Here is a 20,693-nt window from a genome sequence, read left to right as displayed (position 1 = left end):
GGGCTAAGCAAGGAGATCAAGTGGCTTGTGCTCAAAAAACCCCCTAACTCCCAGAAAGTTTCTTTTTAAATTTAATTTAATTTTTATTTTATATTGGAGTATAGTAGATTTACAATGTTGTGTTAGTTTCAAGTGTACAGCAAAGTGATTCAGTTATACATATATCCACTCTTTCTCAGGTTCTTTTCCCATATAGGTTATTACAGAATATTGAATAGAGTTTCCTGTGCTATACAGTAGGTCCTTGTTGATTATTTTATATATAGTAGTGTATATATGTTAATCCCAAATTCCTAATTTATCCCTCCCCCTGACCTTTCCCCTTTGGTAACCATAAGTTTGTTTTCAAAATCTGTGAGTCTGTTTCTGTTTTGTAAATAAGTTCATTTGGGGCTTCCCTGGTGGCACAGTGGTTGAGAGTCCACCTGCCAATGCAGGGGACACGGGTTCGTGCCCCGGCCTGGGAAGATCCCGCATGCCGCGGAGCGGCTAGGCCCCGTGAGCCATGGCTGCTGAGCCTGCGTGTCTGGAGCCTGTGCTCCGCAATGGGATAGGCCACAACAGTGAGAGGCCCGTGTACTGCAAAAAATTAAAAAAAAATAAGTTCATTTGTACATTTTTTTTTAAGATCCCACACGTGAGTGATATTATATGATATCTGTCTTTCTCTAGCTGACGTACTTCACTTAATTTGATAATCTCTAGGTCCTTCCATGTTGATGTGAATGGCATTATTTCATTCTTATTTTATGACTGAGTAATATTCCATTGTGTACGTGTACCACAGCTTCTTTATCCATTCCTCTGTCAATGGACATTTAGGTTGCTTCTATGTCTTGGTTATGGTAAATAGTGCTGCAGTGAACACTGGGGTGCATGTATCTTTTCAAATTATGGTTTTCTCCAGATATATGCCCAGGAGTAGGATTGCTGGATCATATGGTAGTTCTAATTTTAGCTACCAGAAGGGTTATAGCAAAGCAATTTTAAAGGCAAAGTGAGGGAAGGGCATCCCAGGGTATGTGATCAGCTCGTGCACAATTCTTTGATTGGTTGATGGTTATCAATCCTTAGGTGACAGAAAGTCTGGGGGGCTACTGATCATCAAATAGTTAATTTCTTCCATTTGGTGGTGGTTTTAGCATCTGAAACACTCAGGATATATGCATCAGATACTAGTATCTAGGTACTTCAGAAAGGAGCTAAAGCAAAGGATATTGGGGAGGAGTCTGTCTCGGGAAGACCCTATAGCAGCAGTCCCCAGCCTTTTCGGCACCAGGGACCGGTTTCATGGAAGACAGTTTTTCCAAGGAACCAGGCTGTGGGGGTGGGGTGGGGATGGTTCCGGCGGTAATGCAAGCGATGGAGAGTGATGGGGAGGGATGGGAAGCGATGGGGAGCGATGGGAAGCGATGGGGAGCGATGGGGAGCGATGAGGAGTGATTGGGAGAGATGGGAGCAGCAGAGGAAGCTTCGCTTGCTCGCCTGCTGCTCACCTCCTGCTGTATGGCCTGGTTCCTAACAGGCCACGGACTGGTACTGGTCCCCGGCCAGGGGATTGGGGACCCCTGCCCTATAGCGTCCTGCTCAGTTACATTTTCACCAACCAACAGTAATGTCAAATAATGAAAAATTTGACCATAATATTCCTAATTTTGCAGACAAAATTAATGTACATACGTTATTTTTTAATGGAACAAAATACATATTTAATTTCCCTTGTATGATACAATTATAGAAACTGATAGTAACATTTATATATAAACAGTTTTATAAAACCTAAGATGGCAAATGATAGCTTCACAATAATTCCTCAGATAGCAGTGACTTTGCTATGACTCAATGACAAAATGAAATGGCTTTTTGGATGAAGCATCATAGATTCTTCACCTTCCATAATGTTATAGATGCCTGCAAGCTTGGTTCACCTCATCACCCTCCTCTTTATAACATAAAACCAACTGACAAGTTAAAGGAATGATGCTCCCATAAAATGTCCTGAAACCCTGCTTACCATTATTAATAGCAAATGATTCGTTTTGAAATAAAAGAGGATGTCAGGCTATTATTGGCTATCCTTAAGTCTTTTCAGTACTCTTATAGAAAGATGGTTTTCCAGGGCAGGTTATTAATTAAAGGACTTGAGTTTTCCCCTTTCATAAAACATATCGGAGAAAATTTTGATGAGCTGTACTCTCTAAAATTATGAATTAGTGACACTTTTACACTGCTGTCATTTATAAATCACAATTTCATGTAATAAGGCATATCATAATTTTAAGCAAGGATTAAAGATTAGTAATGAGATCTATAAAGTAGCTAACATTAATGGAGACTGTGCTTTTGACCTAGGGCCTCAAGCCATTCCAAAGTCAAAATGCTAATCAGTTTTTTCTTGAATTGTATGAGTAAAAATATTTTATTATAAGAAGGTAGAAAGGTGGAGATGTTTCCTTTACTTAACTCCCTAATGAGGCCCTATTTTGCCCCCAAATAACAATCCTCAAAAGAACAACACAGTTGTGCAGGTTGACAGACATATACCACTTAGCCTTGATCTGTCATCTCTGCAGCCTTTGGTAAGTTTTGCTTTCAGTGTCCTCGCGCTGATTATTTTCCCATCTCAATTAGGTTGACAGGGTTCAAGTTTGTGGTGCATTGTCTGTTAAACAATAACTAAATTACTGATTAGGTGGGAAAACTCAGGCACTCATTAAGTGTAGGAGGGATTGTGTAATTGGATAGGTATGAGGAAAAATAAAAATGCAACTAAATCGCACATTTTCCCATTCTAAGCCAGACTGCTTTATTACCCCAAACCACATCCGTCCTTTTCTCTCCTCCTCAAATGTCTGGCATTAAGGTGGAAAATAAATACTTACAGTTTTTATACTTACAGTTTCACTTATGATTCTTTAATTTGTAGAGCCTAATGACAGATAGAAAAATTTTTACATAGAAACTGAAGCTTTAACTATGATTAAGAGAATCAAGAAGTGGCATTTGCCATATCTCCCTTCTCTTATTATGGCCATTTATTCTCATGTCCTCTTTCTTCATAATTTATTATGTGGGATGGATGCCTCTAAATGACACACAAGAACTATTGTAAAACTGACAGCATTGGAATAAATAAATCCTCTTCCACAAAATGAAGTTATTAAAGGATGCTGGAAAATAGCATTCCGCTAAATATTAGCGCATAATATATTATATGCGAGTTTATAAAACTGCAGTGTGTATACTAAGCATAAGTGTGTGTAAATTTCTTCAGTTCCAAAAACTGAAATATTAAAAACACGTTTTTTAAGCAATATATTCCTTGTCTTCATATTTCTATTAATAAGTCAGTTGTTTTGAGCTTCTAAATTGGATATGTTAAACATTTGAATAAAAATAGCAGGAAGAGCAGTAGAAATGGAAAGATTCAATTATTTAAATGGTTTATTGGTTAATATTGGTTAAGTGATTTATTTAATATTGGTTAAGTGATTTATTTAAATAATTACGAAGTTTGCGGGGGTTTGAATAGAGGCATTGTAAGGAATTTAAACAGCATGAAAAAAAATCTCTCCTGTTGTAAGTTAGATCTTAAAGCAAAAATTTATGACAGAGGTCAGTAGTGGAGGAATTGAGCTTTGGCCAAGAATCCTATGCCTCATTGCTTTATAAATAAGAGCAGCATGTAAGATAAAGTGTTTAAAGTAGAGACAACATGTTCGTTTCAAATGTAGTGAAGACTGTTACTGTAACCTTTTGATGAAAAACACGGTCCATTATTTATATATTTAAAAACTCTAAAGGAAAAGTGCTATTTAAAAATCATTTTAAACGAAAGCTACATTGTCCTAAGGGGTGTGTGTGTGTGTGTGTGTGTATTCTTTAAATTTCAAAGTAACCTATGATTGATACCTTGGAAGCATTCATTTCATACAAATATATTTCCAAAGGTATAGTTCATTCATTAACTTTTAATTTTTATGTAGTCTTTTCATCGTGGAGGCATCTGCTCATCTCCACACATGGTTGGTATCTATGGCTCCGTCTCATCACATGATTAGTTTGATCATTTTCCTCTAACGCTCAGTTCCTGACTCTTAAGTGTTATTGTTGCACTTGAGGCAGTCAGTCACTTATTATTTTCCAGGGATGAACATGTTAAAGCATTTAGTTTTACAAAGCAGGATGATACCTCAAACTCCTTACCTTTATGTAGATAAGTATACTTGAAAGATCTCCCAGTCAACAAACGAATCAGTCAACAAAGATGCATCTAGTACTAATTATCTGCTTGGCATCCTGCTAGGTAAAACAGAGTGAAGGTAAGAATTGAAGAAAAGAGATTCACTTGATTTGCTTATGTATTCTGTATGCTATATGCTTTACTGCTTACAACAATGCTATATGCTTTACTGCTTACAATAATGTGTCTCAGGTAGTGTATTAGTTACAAGGGATCAAGTAATGGATACTAGAACTTCCCTATATTTTGGAATGCACATTCGGCAATTGAAACTAACAGTAAGTTAGCAGCAGTAGTAATTAACATAATTATTACTCTAACTGGGCTACATACAGGGTTATGTAAAAATGTTTTTCAGAGACACAGTCTATTCTAAGAGTGAGGGGGATTAATAAGAGCTAATTAGGAAAACTAAAACAGGGAGAGGGCAGAGAGTAGTGTGTTAGAGAAAAGAAACCAGCATTTTTTATAACCAGTTTTTTACAAGTATGTATTCACTTTCTACTATGTACTAGTCACTGTTCTAGGTACTGGGGATCCAGCAGTGATGGGGACCAGAATGCATGTCCTCATGGGAGTTTATACTCTAGTGGGCAGACACACAAGAAACACCTATGTACGTATGGAATGAGAGACCATGCTAAATGTTATAGAGAAAAAAAAAATCAGGGGAAAGATTTAAGAAGTGCTGGGAGAGGTGTGGTTATTCTAAAAAACATGGTCAAGGAAGGACACAGTGGTAAGTTGCCGTTTGAGTGACCAGAAGGAAGTGAGAGTATAATCTGTCTACCTGTGGGAAGAGCATTTTAGGTAGAAGGTACAGCAGTGCCCTGAGGTAGAACAAGCTGGAGTTTAAAGAAAAGGAAAAAAAAAAAGAGTCAGGCTGGAGTGAAGTGAGCTTAGGGAGAAAGCAGAAGGAAATGAGATTAGAGAGGTAATAGGGGGTCAGACTGTGTACCGTCTTTGAAGCCATTTTGAAAACTTTGGTTTTTACCAGAGTAAAACACCAAAGAGAACCAAGAGACTTTATGAAGTTCTGAGCAGAGGAGAATTTTTATCTGACTTGTATTTTAACATTTTTAGTCTAACAGCTCTGTCAGGCAGAGGCTATGGTGGGAGGGAAAGGGGCAAGGGCAGGGAGATCAGTTGGGAATGATTAGAGCAATTCAGGAAAATGTTGACTGTGGGTTTTATCAGAGTGGTAGCAGTGACATGGTGGAGTTGACCAGATGAGTGTAAAACCGTGAAGGCAAGAGAGAGTCTGAAAATCTGAAGGAAGCCTTAAATGACTGGCTCCTGTGCAGCAAGAGAGAAGGTGGTAAGAGAGAAGGCTGGAAGGCTGGGGAGAGTGGCAGAGCCGCAGGCAATGTCCTGTAAGCCATGCTGAAGACTTTATCCCGAGGTCCCTGGGAAGCCATTGAGACATTTTAAACAAAAGCATTAAATAACCTCTTAAGACAGCATGCCTTCATTATTTCACAGCTTCCACCTGTCAGAAGTCCAGGCACAGCTTAACTAGTTCCTCGGATCAGGGTCTTACAAGACTGAAATCAGGATGTTGGCCAGGCTGTGATCCTTTCTGGAGCGAGGGGTCGTCTAAGTTCATTCAGGTTTTTGGCAGAATTGAGTTTCTTATAGTTGTAGGACCGAGGTCACCAATTCTTAGAGGCTGCCCCTCCCCATTAGAGTTCACACAACAGCTGTTTGCTTCTTCTTGGCCAGCAAGAGAGCGTATTTCTTTTCAAGGGCATCTGATTAGGTCATGTCTATTCAGGATAATATCTCTTATTAATCTATAGTAAACTGATTAAAGATATTAATTACACCTGCAAAATCTTCTCATCTTTGTCATATGATGTAACATAATCATGGAGTGATAACCCATTATTTTTACCATATTCAAGGGAAAGTTATAAGTATCACTCACACTCAGGGGGAGGAACTTGTACAAGACATATATAGCAGGGTGTGGAAATCTTGGGGGCCATCTTAGAATTCTGCCTACAGGATAGAGAGATAGGTATAGATCAATCTACAGGTTACATATTGAGCAGGATATCATGCTCTTTTCAGTCATTCTGGTCTCAGTATTTTATCTAGGGTAGACTGAAGGGGACCAGAGGGAAAATAAGACAAGTTAAGCAGCACTATGCCAACTGGGACTGGTCTACTTTAGAAATTGTAATCTATTGAATGTTACTGATGAGATTTGGAAGGTAAAGGGATCAGAATAAAAAATGATCCCTAGACTTTTTACATGGCCACTAAGTGAATATATGGTGTTATTTTACAATCCAGGAAATATGTAGGAAATATAGGTACAATGGAATGGAGGGAATGGGAGAAAATAATGTTCATTTATATACTAGGTCATAAAAGGTCTTGTAGCTTCCTCTTGACACCCTAGAAACACTTAGTTGAGTTGCCATGTGAGGAGTTGACTCTCCACCTGGACAGACTGTATGGAGAAGCCCTGTGACCACATGGAGAGGTAGATCCAGCAAAGTGTAGCTTTCTAGCCATCACCGCTGAAGAGTCATGTAGTAAGCAAAGACTTCCTGGACCTTTCAGACTAGACCAGCCACCGGCTGAATACCACTGATTGACCTCCAGTTGACACAGCATGAAACCCAAGTATCACCCAGCCAAACTCTGCCAGAAATTGTAATTCACTAAATTTGGGGAGAGTTAATTACACAGTAATAGTAACAAAACTTTATTTTCCAAGGAGGGTACCATTTGTTCTGCTAAGCTACCAAATTTTTTTTTTTCACTGAGCAGCATAATGGGTAGATAAATGAAACTGGAGTAACTGTGAGAGATTATGCTTTGTATATGAGGAAAAAATTATTGAGAAATAGAGGCAAAGGCATGGAAGGAGCAAGGAGATCTGAAATAAAGTGCAAGACAGTAAGTTTGAATGAGTGGGGCAGACAGGGAAGAGAAATTTAAGAGACTGCCATGATGAGTGCAACTTTAGTAAGAAGAATAAATGTTTAGTGATATTTTTAAAGAAATTATGCAATGTTATGTGCTATGTCATCTCCTCCCTGATGTTCTGACAAAAGCTTCAACAAAGATTTCCATAGCTTTTCAATGCTTTTGGAAGACAGCACTTATTTTTCTATGCTGAAACAAGATTTAATACAAGAAGGAGACAGCTTTATCTGGGTTACACTTAAAATCATGAACCAGGTTCATGAATAATCAGAAACTCAACACTCTCATGGAACATAGAATTTTAAACTGATGCTAGAACTTATAACTTATAAGCCACTTATAAGCCGCTTATAACAATTGTTATTTACATTTAACTGATTCGTGAACAATTCTTAGCTTACAGCCATACATATATATATGGAAATATAAAATATATTCATATATATTTATTATGTGCATATACATTTATATATGTACATTACATATATACACATTTTAGTTGCTTTTTCTTTAAAAATTTCCCCTTTCTCTACTTATGTTCCTACTGAGATTGGAGTTATGACTTTAAACAATGTCAATTCCAAAATACTGTTTGAAAAAAGCCTTTATGTTTTGAAATTTGTCTTTAGCTTGATCATTTGTCTTCTAAATTTTTAACATCATTTTTACTTTACTTTGGCCTACTTTACTTTTGACCTACCTTTTCTTTTTTATCATAAACACACGAAGCTAATCATGGTATTTGAGCAAAGGGAAATAGACTCCTCCCAGTTTTCCATTGGTTAAAACCTCGTTTCCCTGTTGAGCTGTCATGATCCATCCTTCTTGTAACACACATGCATCTGCTGCCAGCTTATCTCCCAAAGCACCTTAATTTAACCCTCCTTATCTCACCTACAAACCTGCCTTTGGGCTGTTTTTTCTCTTACCATTTAGCTACATGTCTAATCACCAGGAAGGGCATAGATTTAAACCAATTTTTTTTTAAGAATAAATCAATCACATACACATGCCACCTGACAAAGGTAGCTCAAGCCATAAGGATCATGAAGAGAAACACACACAATTTCTGTATATTGCTAGTTTCATATAACTGTTTTTTATCTTCTGGATTTAACTTTCTCCAGTATAAAACTTGAATATCTGTTTAGTTAGATGGTTATTAGGCTTTTTCACCCAAATTGGAAACAGTGTTTCCAACATAGCTGCTCATTAGCCTACTTGATGATGGATAGATAAAGATTTATGCTTTGAGGAAAAGGGGCTCTGTTGAGAATTTCTCAAAAAAATAAAGTCTACACAAAAATATTGTATTTATGTTCGAAAATAATAATTTTGTAATGCAAAATGATACTACAATATCATGTATTACTAGTTCTGGGTATCTTCAGGCAAGTAGGTTATCCATGTATATTTTAAATATATGTAAAATCCTGTACCAGTAAACTATCTGGAGGGTCTGTTTCCTGAGGCTACTTCTGGTACCAACCACTGTTTCAGTCAGGATTCTGGCAGTTTCAATGATGAAAGAGACAGAACACTTGACAGAGGTGTAGGCAAGGCGAAGAGAACAGCAAAAATCACCATGTCTAGGATCAAAGAAGCAAGGGCAGAAAATTGTATACAAAAGTCCACTCAGGGCTTCCCTGGTGGTGCCGGGGTTAAGCATCTGCCTGCCAATGCAGGGAACACAGGTTCGAGCCCTGGTCTGGGAAGATCCCACATGCCGTAGAGCAACTAAGCCCGTGCACCACAACTACTGAAGCCCACACGCCTAGAGTCCGTGCTCCGCAACAAGAGAAGCCACCGCATTGAGAAGCCCGGGCACTGCCACGAAGAGTAATCCCAGCTCACCGCAAGTAGAGAAAGCCCACACGCAGCAACAAAGACCCAACGCAGCCAAAATTTAAAAAGATAAAAGAGTAAATAAAATAAATTTAAAAAAATATCCACTGAAAGCTGTAGCAGGGAAAATGGGGGCTGCCTGGTGGCAGTTGTAGCTCTTAGGGAATACAGCTACTGCTTTAAAAAAGGACTGAAACAGGTATATTGAGATATTTGATTTCTTTTCCCCCTTTTCATCCCCCTTATATTGATTTATAAGTTTCAGGTGGTTTTACTCTGAAAAACTGTATTTGAAATATTTCATTTGTTATGGTAGATGACATAACTAGATGAGATAGAGATTTAGTTATATACTGAAAGATAGAGATTTTTGATATAACTAATTATTATTTCATGTAGTTCATAAAGAGACCTATAACAAAATTAGCACCTCAGGAGATTCTTTTTCCTTTCCTGGAAAATATTGATAAAAATTTCAAAGATATGCACATTTTTGTGAAGTAGGATTGTGTTATAATTTTATCAAAATATGAGGACAGTATAATATTTTAATTAGCATATCAAAGGGAGTAGAATTTCCAGGATGACCCTGTATTGATTGCCAAAATCATTGTGTTAGAATGGAATAAATGCACATTGTCTCCCAAGGACTCCTCTTTTAATTCCCTTACACAGAGGCCTTTAAAAATGAAAATCAAAATAACAGTCCCTATCTCTTCTTTTCTCTTTTGGAACATAGTAGGTACACTGAAAGAGAAATAAGAAATACTTAGAGAAGGCAAAGTACAAAATATAAATTGCTTTGACTCTCAAAATCCGAATGTCTCAATAATCTTTTTTATATTAATTTATCTCATAATGCTTTATTAAAAACGTGAGTTCCTATAAACATTTTTCCATTAAATAAAGAAGAGCTTTTCTTTCTGAGCTATGTGCAATATGTTCTAGAAAAATAGTATTCATCCTGAAAAGTCTAACTTGAGTTTTAGTTCGACTTAGTTAACTCACTTAAGAATGAAAAGGAAAAACACAAATAATTTAGTCAGTAGGGAAACTTGTTTAACAGAGAAAAACCTGCTAGCTGATAATTAGCAGAGAGAATTTTACCCAATCTGAAAAGTTAACTTCTTGACTCGACCTTTCCTTTAGTCTTTTTATAACATGCGTGCACGTGCACACACACTCACTTTAATTCACACATCCTATTCAATCTAATTACTCGGTGATTTGTCCAGTATTTCACATGGAAATAGAAATGAGCAAGGATTATATTGGTTTTAATTAACTAATATTTTTGAGCTACTTTCATATATTAAGCACTGAACTGTTCATAAAAAGGTTTAAAAAAGGAAAATCCATCTAGAAGTGAGTTTAATTATCATAAGTGAAGTTGGGCTTGTGTGTCCAATGTTCCCTAGTATATTAAAATCTGCAGAATAGTCATTTTCTTACATGTTTTTATTCTCCAGGTAATTTATCCTCATTTTCCAGGAGCTCATCTATATGTAAAGCTTCTTTAACTCCCATATCCTAGCACTTATATTTATCAGAGTCTATTAGATATGCCTCTTGACAAGAACAGAACTTTTAGTTCAGTATACTTTTCTAAGAAACTTTCTTACACCAGTATCTTAGCAGTTTTGAGAGCCGTAGGAATAAAATCATGTTTGATTTCTCACCCTCTCCTTTGACTTTGTCATTCAGTCCATCACTAGCTTGTCACTTTGCCCTTTGGGACATCGCTGAGACCCACTCATGATTCACACTGCCACAGTCTTTATCTAGAGTTCATTTACCTTGTGCCAGGGCTGCTGAAACAGCCTTCAAGGTAGAGACCTGTCTTCAACCTCTCTTCTATCCAATTTATTCAACCCTCAGCAACTGGAATTATTTCCCTCAAAGCAACATGACCTTCCTTCTCATTATCCTGAAGTAGCTGCCAATAGTGTTTCTCCTCAAGTCTAATCTTTTGATCCTTGCTTCAAGGTGCTTGACCTTTTGGTTCACTATTACCTTTTCTACTTCACTCTTGCTCATATGATCAGATCTTTCAGGACAGACTCTGTACGAGCCTCTAGGCACCTACCCTACTTAGTCAGGTATTTGGGTATTCCTCCTTCTTTGGAATTAGCTCCTGACTATTACACTGTCTTCTTTTTTCCTCTTTCAAAGTTCTATCCCAGGGTCAGTTTCTTCATGTTGCTTTCCTCCAAAAGGTTTGTGTAGTTTAATAACTTACTAGTTTTTCTGGTTTTTATCATATGTGTCTCTAAACAGCTGATTATTAAATTCCTTTTATATATATGAAAAAAAATATCAGTAAATGGGAGTGGGTCCAGCATGGGAGATCTAGCCAGATTTTCAAGATGCTAAGAGTCTACCCATTTTGCTCCACAAAATGATTTGTAAGATCCCATCCACCTCTAAATTGAGTCTGTACCTAATAATGTTTGAGTACTTAATCTAAGTTTTGTCCTTCTAGCCTTTGTTTGTGACACTGTTCTTTAATTTTAGGGCTTTAACCCTAATATATTACCTAGCAAGTACTAATGTATTTTGACTGAGATGGCATCTGTTGAGCACTTTGGTTTGAATATTAAGCTTCAGACATAAATCTCATATTTTAGATATTAGCACGTGAAACAGCTTCTTTCAAGAATACTCATCTGTCTAATATTTTTCAGGAATAGAACATGTAAAAATTACGCAGTTTCCCTGGCCTAGTTTTGTGTTCCTACTTCTATGTACTGGGTCGAACTCAAATCCGTTAAAACTTCCATGGATCAGGTTAGATATTTTAAGTCTTCTACAAATTTGATGGTCTTACTTAGCATCCCATCACTCCCTCACCCCTGCCTCTGATTTTAGGTTTCCAAAGCAGCCTAGAAATTAAATAAAAGCCCTTTCATTTTCTCTGCAGTATAAGGTGATCGTGTAGTCTCAAGCAAACCTTGAGCAATATTCTTCTTGAAGAATTGTACATTATGTCTGGCTGTGAGCAGCTGAGCAGAGTGTTTTGAATAATAATGATCCTGATGATAAGAAAAATAACTACCATTTGTCACACACTTTCCCTACATTGCTGACCTCCCATGGAGAGTTTTACAATGAAGGTTTCTGGCATTGTACTATGTGCTTTGCACAGATTACAACATTTAATCCTTATAAAACTCCTAATGAGGCCATTTAACAAGCAAAGAAACTGGAGTACTAAAAGGTTAAATAACTTGGAAAAGATCACAAAGTAAGTGATTGAACCAGGTTTAACTGACTGCAAACCGTAAGCTCCTAAACGGTACACTAGAAAGCCAAGATATTGAACTTCTCTGAACATGATGAGAGGGTAGAGAAAAACTCTTGGAATTTATCTCCACTGGAAATTCTGAGCACTTGCTAACATTATCTGAATAGCAAACATTATCTGAATATGTGACTAAATATTCAAATTAGGAAATAATCATGGGTTTGAGGGGGGAATATAATAGAATGATGGAAAACTAACCTAATGGTTTAGCTTATCATCTTTTTTTTGAATGAGGCTGCATTGTTCTGACATAGATACAGCTGACAAAATATATACAACCAAAAATGTGTGTTCCTGTCAGGAAAGTAGTCATGTGCCCTGCTTCTTTGAAACAATGGGCATTGTTTCTACCACTTATTGAGTATTCAGCCATACTGTGCAAATATTTGAGTGATAATGACTGATACCAGATTTATAATTCAGAAGAATATGGGAATATCTTATATCCATATGTGGGTATTATTAAATATCTGCTGCCAACAGTAACTGATGAAGTAACTGGTGTTCTTAATTATTTGGAAGACTGAGTTTTAAGTCTTTTATTAAAACCACCAGATTAAATAATCATCTCATAGGAATGACTGAGAAGTAGAAATGAGAGAAAGTAATAATGCTTACCCTGTTATTACTTTTTATATCTTGTTATAAGAAATAAAATTAATCATTGAGTATAATTAGTAACTACTCTACATGAGTCAATGATGATATGAACTGTGCACAAGTAGAACATAGCTTTTGTATTATACTTCACTCTCTTATGTCAAACTTTTAAAATGAACCAAAACCCGTAAGTGCAGAATCAGTGATTCTGTATTCTTGAACTCTGAAGGTTAGAGGTGATGGAGGACAAAATTATCTGCAATCTTGAAATCAGTAATCACTCTTTTCTTTCTGTCTCTTTGAGTACTCATTTATACATGGGCATATAAAAGTTATATTCATTCAAAAATTATCTCATGTATCATAGTAATGGAATTTGAGTTGATTTTACATCCATTAGTTGGGAATTGTTAAGTATCTCATAACTGATAATCCTCCTTTCCAAATCCTGGTTAAATTAACTCTGTTATAATGAAAATATCTCCTTGTGTTTACCTCTCTTTCTGTGTGTGTGTGTGTTTAAACAAGAACAAAACCCATATTATATAGTCATAAAAATTGTTTCTTGAAAGTGAAGAAATGACTTAAAAACTCACCTCTATTGATGGACCTATGTCAAAGAGACACAGGAACCACCTGAAAGACCTCCCAATGGCCAAAGCTGGAATAATTTGAGCAAAAAAATACAGTTGTGATAGTTTACAATGCATAGTATAAAATAAATGCCACAAATCCATTCTGATATAAATAAATTATTGAATAAATTAAGTGAGGGAGAAGAGGCAGATATCTAGTGCAAAAGGATTCCAAATAAATTATGTAGGTACTCCATCCTAATTTAGAAGGAATATAACTCCCCATTCTTTAAGTGTGGGCCTCACATAGTGACTTTCTTCCAAAGAGTACAGGATAGAATGGAGGGACAAGAGTAACTCTATAGTAGAGAAAACAGACAAGCACAGCTTCAGCCAGATTATCAAGGCCAGCATGAGCAGTCATAAATTGTATTGATACCGTGTATCCTTGACATGATATGATGAAAATGACACTTTACCTCTGTAATACTCCACCATGAAACCTATAACCAGTCTAATCATGAGACAAATAGCAGACAAATTCCAACAAATTCTGAAGCTTAGAGGTGATGTAGGACAATATTATTTGCACAGAGCGTCGTATGCAATATGCTTGATCTAGTATTCCTCAAAACTGTCAAGGTCAACCGTGAAAGTCTGAGAAATTATCACAGCCAAAGGGAGCCTAAGGAGATACAACAACTAAATATATCATAGCCTGGATGGGAGCCTGCAACAGGAAAAAAAGGAGACTTGAATAAACTATGAACTTTAATTAATAAAAAAATCAATATTTGTTCATTAATTATAACAAATATGCCCTGTCACTGTAATATATTACTGATAGGGAAAACTGTGTGCAGGATGATGGAGTTATATTCAGACTCTTTGTACTATCTGCCTAATTTTTCTGTAAATAACTGTTTTGGAAAATAAAGTCTATTAATATAAAAAAGATATTTCTTAGTGAATTAAGGCTACATTTAGAATGGGTGTAGAAAGCAAGATATTCTCACTCCCACTGAGGACATGGACTTAAAGGAAGCAAAGAAACAGATATCAGATTCCTCTGAACAACCCATAAGGCCAACTGAAGCACCGGCGTTTAAGAGAACAACAAAATGAACAGCAAAATGAGGAAAAAGGAGAAAGTCAGAGAAGAATGAGAACAAGAGAGAGAGAGAGAAAAAAGAATCTAACATTCTGGACTGTAGCCTATATGAAATGCTACCTGAGAAATTTCCAGGGCAGAATAGACAAAAATTGTTCCAGAAAGGCAATACTCTTTGTGCCACCATGGTAAATGCCTTCTATTTTCATGAACCTTCAGCACAGGTCTTGTATTTTGGGAAATGTAGATATTGGGATATTGGCTAGTAGCAGACGATCTGTAATGGCACATGGACAAGATATTGAACTAATTCAGCAGAAACTGGTATGTAGAGTTAAAGAATCACAAATTCACCCTGAAAATCATTCATTGTAGAGACTGGAAGTGATGCTGATTCTCCCAAAGTTTGGGATAGCATTTTAAGATGCTTTCATTTGACTATCAAAGGAGACAGCAACACCAGGTGACAGGACATGTAGACTACATTTATAAAATTCTTTTTCATAAAGTCTTGTATCGGCTTCCCTTTAACTTCTACACCTTGTACCTAGTTGTGTACAGACAAAGTTCAATTCCATAAGCTTTTCTAAACTAGCGCTGTGTGACAGATACTGTTCTGAGTTTTGTGTTACAAATGAATGAAGAAAAGCTTCACCTTCCAAGGATGTAAAAAAATGTTGTCAAGTTATTTTAAAACTTGAAGTAGCCTTTTGGCATGTTGTGACCTCTGAGAGCAAGATGGATCACCAGCATCTGCACTGCAGCTACATACTAAAATTTGACTGTGATTCTCTCTCTGTTGCATCTGCTGAAACCTGTAGGATCAGATCTACCAATACTGCCTCAGTATGTGCTGCTAATGTAAGCATGTGAAGGACATAGACTTCATCAAGTTGGACTAAGGGATCTTTCTTGAATGAATTATCCAAGACATCTACCTGACTAAAGAAACAATGCTAGCTCTTTATACGTAAAATTAGAGATCTTTGATATTAATAAAAAATTTAAGTAACATACAGATTTTAAAAGCAAACAAAATAAAGTCATTGTTGTGGACCCTCAGTGTTGACATAATAATGTTTATCCCAATGTCACACTAATATATAAAAATATAAAGCAAGACATAAACCTTCCATATTTAGAACTCCTACATGCAGCTATAAAATCAAAACATATTTATGAATTAAAAACAAAGTACCAAAATCAATATATTCAAATTTACGATACTGATTGTGTCATTGATACTAAACAAATAACCCATAAAGAAGTACTTCTTTAATGACTACTCTTTTGTTCAGATTTGCCTATTTGCAATGCAGTATACTAGTCCTGCATTGCCCACAAAGGGTTCTATTTTGTGGAATGTAAATGAAAATACTTTTTTGTATCTCAGAATTGAGCACAAATATAATTTTCTTAATGTCATTTAATTGCAATGCCATGAAAACCTCTAGAGATAAATGGATTGAGTATTTACTTTTAGAAGGCACAAGCCATATTCCACAAACATAATTACCCAGTGGTATGCAACAGACTTATATCTGTTAGATATTCTTTTAAAATTCAACCAGTTTTAGTAACATGTACTGAAGATAACTAAAGGAATTTTCAGACTATTTGTATTTTCTTTAATTGTTCTTACTCATTGACAGATGAGTATTTTTCTGTATATCATCAAGTTGTTTGATATTTATTGTTATATTGCTATTACTTTAAGAATTTTAAGACTTGTTATTTTAATAAACTTGAGATTCTTTAAAATTGAAAATACTTGTTACAAGAAAAAATATGGATACTTTTTTTTCTGATTATTTTCTTCCACTTTTTAAAATTGTACGTGACATTCAGAAACATGGATAGTTGAAAACTGTAAAAAGGACAAAGGGACACTTTAAGTCCATTTTCTGAGATTTTCCTCACTACTAATCTTTTCATGAAAGAAGAACATGTAACACTTTCTAATGGTATATCCATTTTAAATGCTCTAACTCTGTGATTAGTCTGTTGTAAAAATATAGGAATTTCAGCATATTCTTTATGGGAGAAAAAAATGCATGCTAACGTTATGTATTCCTGTCTTAATCTTGTATATATATGTTTTCTACTTGAATCTCAACTGTTACTGCAAAGGTGTGAAATCACATACATCCAGCTTATGTTTAATGATGAAAATAATTCGACTTTCCTCTTAATGAACCCTCTGCAGTAAGGGAAATAAATCTTAGAAAATAGAGATGGAAAAGACTTTCAGTTAAACAGCTGGTTTTTGTTTTGTTTTGTTTTTTTAATTTTCAGCCTGAAATGTGTTGCTTTTATTAGCATCCACATTCCATTCACTGTCTTTGAATCATGACAAGGCACTAACTGTAAGTATTTTTTGTTTTGTTTTGTTTTGTTTTTGCGGTACGCAGGCCTCTCACTGTTGTGGCCTCTCCCGTCGTGGAGCACAGGCTCCGGACGCGCAGGCTCAGCGACCATGGCTCACGGGCCCAGCCGCTCCGTGGCATGTGGGATCTTCCTGGACCGGGGCACAAACCCGTGTCCCCTGCATCGGCAGGCGGACTCCCAACCACTGCGCCACCAGGGAAGCCCTAACTATAAGTTTTTAGGAAGCTTTTTATATGTGAGCATATTCAAAAGAATACATACTGAGACATATATGAAATCTCACAAAGTACCAGAATGGCACACATGCATAAGCACTTTGCCACTCCTTTAATACAAGGAACCAAGTCTTGTTTTATGTCTTTAATGTAATTTTCAACAACTCAGAATCTGGTGTTTTGTAAAATATTAATAAAATGTTTAACTTTTCGTTGAGTCATGGATTTATTTTATTCATCTTTTAATATATCTGTAATTTCTGTGTATTTAATGATTTTTAAGGTCCTTTGTAAAATAATGATAATATACATACCAAAAAGTGCATAAATTTCAATTGTGAAGCTTGATGAATTTTTTCAACTTGAATGATTGCTGGAACCAGCACCCAAATCGAGGATATCAAACATTATCAATACGCAGAAAAGCCTTTTCACATCCCTTCCTTGTCTGGGAGTAACCATTATTCTAACTTACCTCACCATGTTTTCTAAATTTACTAAAATGTATTCACACAGGAGATAAACATTTAAGTATGGATCTTTGGTTTCAGATTATATGTATGGATTTCATTCATGTTGTTTTCTGTAGCAATAATTTGTTCTTTCATATTGTTGTATGCTATTGGTTTATTTACCAATAAACTGTAATTTATATATCCATTCTGTTTTTTTATTGAAGTATAATTGACTTACAATATTTATATTAGTTTCAGGTATACAACACAGTGATTCAATATTTTTGTACATTACAAAATGATCACCATGATAAGTCTAGTTACCTTCTGTCACCATACAAAGTTATCAGAGTATTATTTATTCTTTATGCTGTGCATTACATCCCTGTGACTTATTTATTTTGTGACTGGAGGTTTGTACCTCTTAATCTCCCTCACCTATTTCAGTGGTCCCACACCCACCTGCCTGCTGACAACCACCAATTTGTTCTTTGTATCTATAAGTCTGTTTCTGTTTTGTTGTATTTTTCTTTTTGTTTCTTTTGTTTTTTAGATTCTGCATATAAGTGAAATCATATAGTACTTATCTTTCACTTTCTGACTTATTTCACTGGGCCTCTGTGTCCATCTTTATTGATTCAAATTGCAAAATCTTATTCTTTTTTATGGCTGAGTAATACTCCTTTATATATATGTGTGTGTCTATATATATATACACATACATGTGTGTGTGTGGTGTGTGTATATATATATATATATATATATATATATATATACACTCATATATATATGTAAATCATCTTCTTTATCCATTCATCTATCGATGAACACTTCAGTTGCTTCCATATCTTGGCTGTTGTAAATAATATTGCAGTGAACATAGGAGTGCATGCATCTTTTTGAATTAGTGTTTTTGTTTTCTTCAGGAAAATGCCCAGAAGTGGAATTTCTGGGTCATATGGCACTTTGATTTTTAATTTTTTGAGGAAAATCCATACTGTTTTCCATAGTGGCTGCACCAATTTACAAACCCACCAACAGTGCACAAGGGTTCCCTTTTCTACACATCTTCTCCAATACCTGTTATTTGTTGTCTTTTTGATAATAGCCATTCTGACAGGTATGAGGTGATACCTCATTGTGGTTTTGATTTTTATTTCCGTATTAGTAATGTTGAGCATCTTTTCATGTGTCTGTTTACCATCTGTATGTCTTCGGACAAATATTTATTCAGGTCTTCTGTCATTTTTAACTGCAGTCTTTTTTTTTGTCCTTTGGTGTTGAGTTGTATGAGTTCTTTATATATCTTGGCTATTAACCCCTTATCAGATATATTGTTTGCAATATATCAGTAGGCCACCATTCAGTAGGCCACCTTTTCATTTTGTTGATAGTTTCCTTCACTGTGCAAAAGCTCTTTAGTTTGATGTAGTCCCATTTGTTTATTTTTTCTTTTGTTTCCCTTGCCTGAAGAGACAGATACAAAATATATCTCTCTGTCTATATATATATATAGATAGATAGATATTGCTAAGACCAATGACAAAGAGCATACTGCCTATGTTTTCTTTTGGAACTTTTATGGTTTCAGGTCTCATGTTTAAGTCTTTAATCCATTTTGAGTTTATTTTTGTATATGCTGTAAGAAAGTAGTCCAATCTGATTCTTATGCATGTAGCTGTCCCAATTTTCCCAGCACCCGTTATTAAAGAGGCTGTCTTTTCCCCATGGCATATTCTTGACTCCTTTGACATAGATTAGTTGACCATATGAGCATAGGTTTATTTCTTGGCTCTCTATTGTGTTCCATTAAGCTATGTGTCTGTTTTCATGCCAGTACCATACTGTTTTGATTACTGTGGCTTTGTAGTAAAGTTTGAAATCAGGGAGCGTGATATCTCCAGTTTTGTTCTTCTTTCTCAGGATTGTTGTTGGCTAATCAGGATCTTCTGTGTTTCCATAAAAGTTTTAGAGTTACTTGTTCTAGTTCTGTGAAAAATGCCATTGGCATTTTGATAAAGATTTCATTGAATCTATAGATTTCCTTGGGGAGTGTGATCATTTTAACAATATTAATTCTTCCAGTTCATAAGCACAATTTATCTTTCCACTTGTTTGTACCATGTTCAATATCTTTCATCAATGTGTTATAGTTTTCTGTGTACAAATCTTTTATCTTCTTGGTTACAGTTATTCATGGGCATTTTATTCTTTTTGATACAATTGTAAATGGAACTGTTTTCTTAATTTCTCTTTCAGATAGTTCATTGTTAGTGTATAGGAACAGAGCTGATTTCTGTATATCAATTTTATATCCCACAGCTTTACTGAATTCGTTTGTTAGTTCTAATAGTTTTTTACTCACATCTTCAGGATTTCCTATATATAGTATCATGTTATCTGCAGTCATAGTTTTACTTGTTTCTTTCCAATTTGGATTCCTTTTAATTTATTTTTCTTGTCTTATTGCTGTGGCTAAGAATTCCAGTACTGTGATCCATTATACTGTTAATGGATGTTGAGGTTGGACTATTAGTGTTGTTATGAAAATACTTGTATATATCTTTTGTCTTTTGGTTCACACATGTATACATTTTTCTAGGTTATTTATTTAGGATCTGGTTCATATAGAATACAAAGATTTTGCTTTCTTAGATACCATCAAAAACTTTTCCAAAGTGATTGCACCAATTTACAGTGTTAAAAATAGTATGAGAATTTTAATTGCTACACAAACTCACCAACACTTGGTATTGTATATTTTAATTGTTGCCACTTGGGTAGGTGTTTTGAATATCTCATTATTTCTGTGTTGTATATTTTCTCTTATGACTAAACAGATTCAGAATATTTTTATATACTTATTGAATATTGATATATCCTTTTAAATAAAGTACCTATTCAAGTATCTTGCTCATTTTTTAAAGTTCCCTGAAATTTTCTTATGAATCTGGAACAGTTACTTACATACTCTTGATATTCATCCTTTGACAGATATGTGTATTGCAAATATCTTC

This window comes from Leucopleurus acutus, assembly GCF_964270905.1.
Source record: "Leucopleurus acutus genome assembly, chromosome: 11".
Taxonomy (NCBI): domain Eukaryota; kingdom Metazoa; phylum Chordata; class Mammalia; order Artiodactyla; family Delphinidae; genus Leucopleurus; species Leucopleurus acutus.
The sequence above is the reverse complement of the archived record's forward strand: the minus strand, read 5'-3'. Positions refer to the sequence as shown.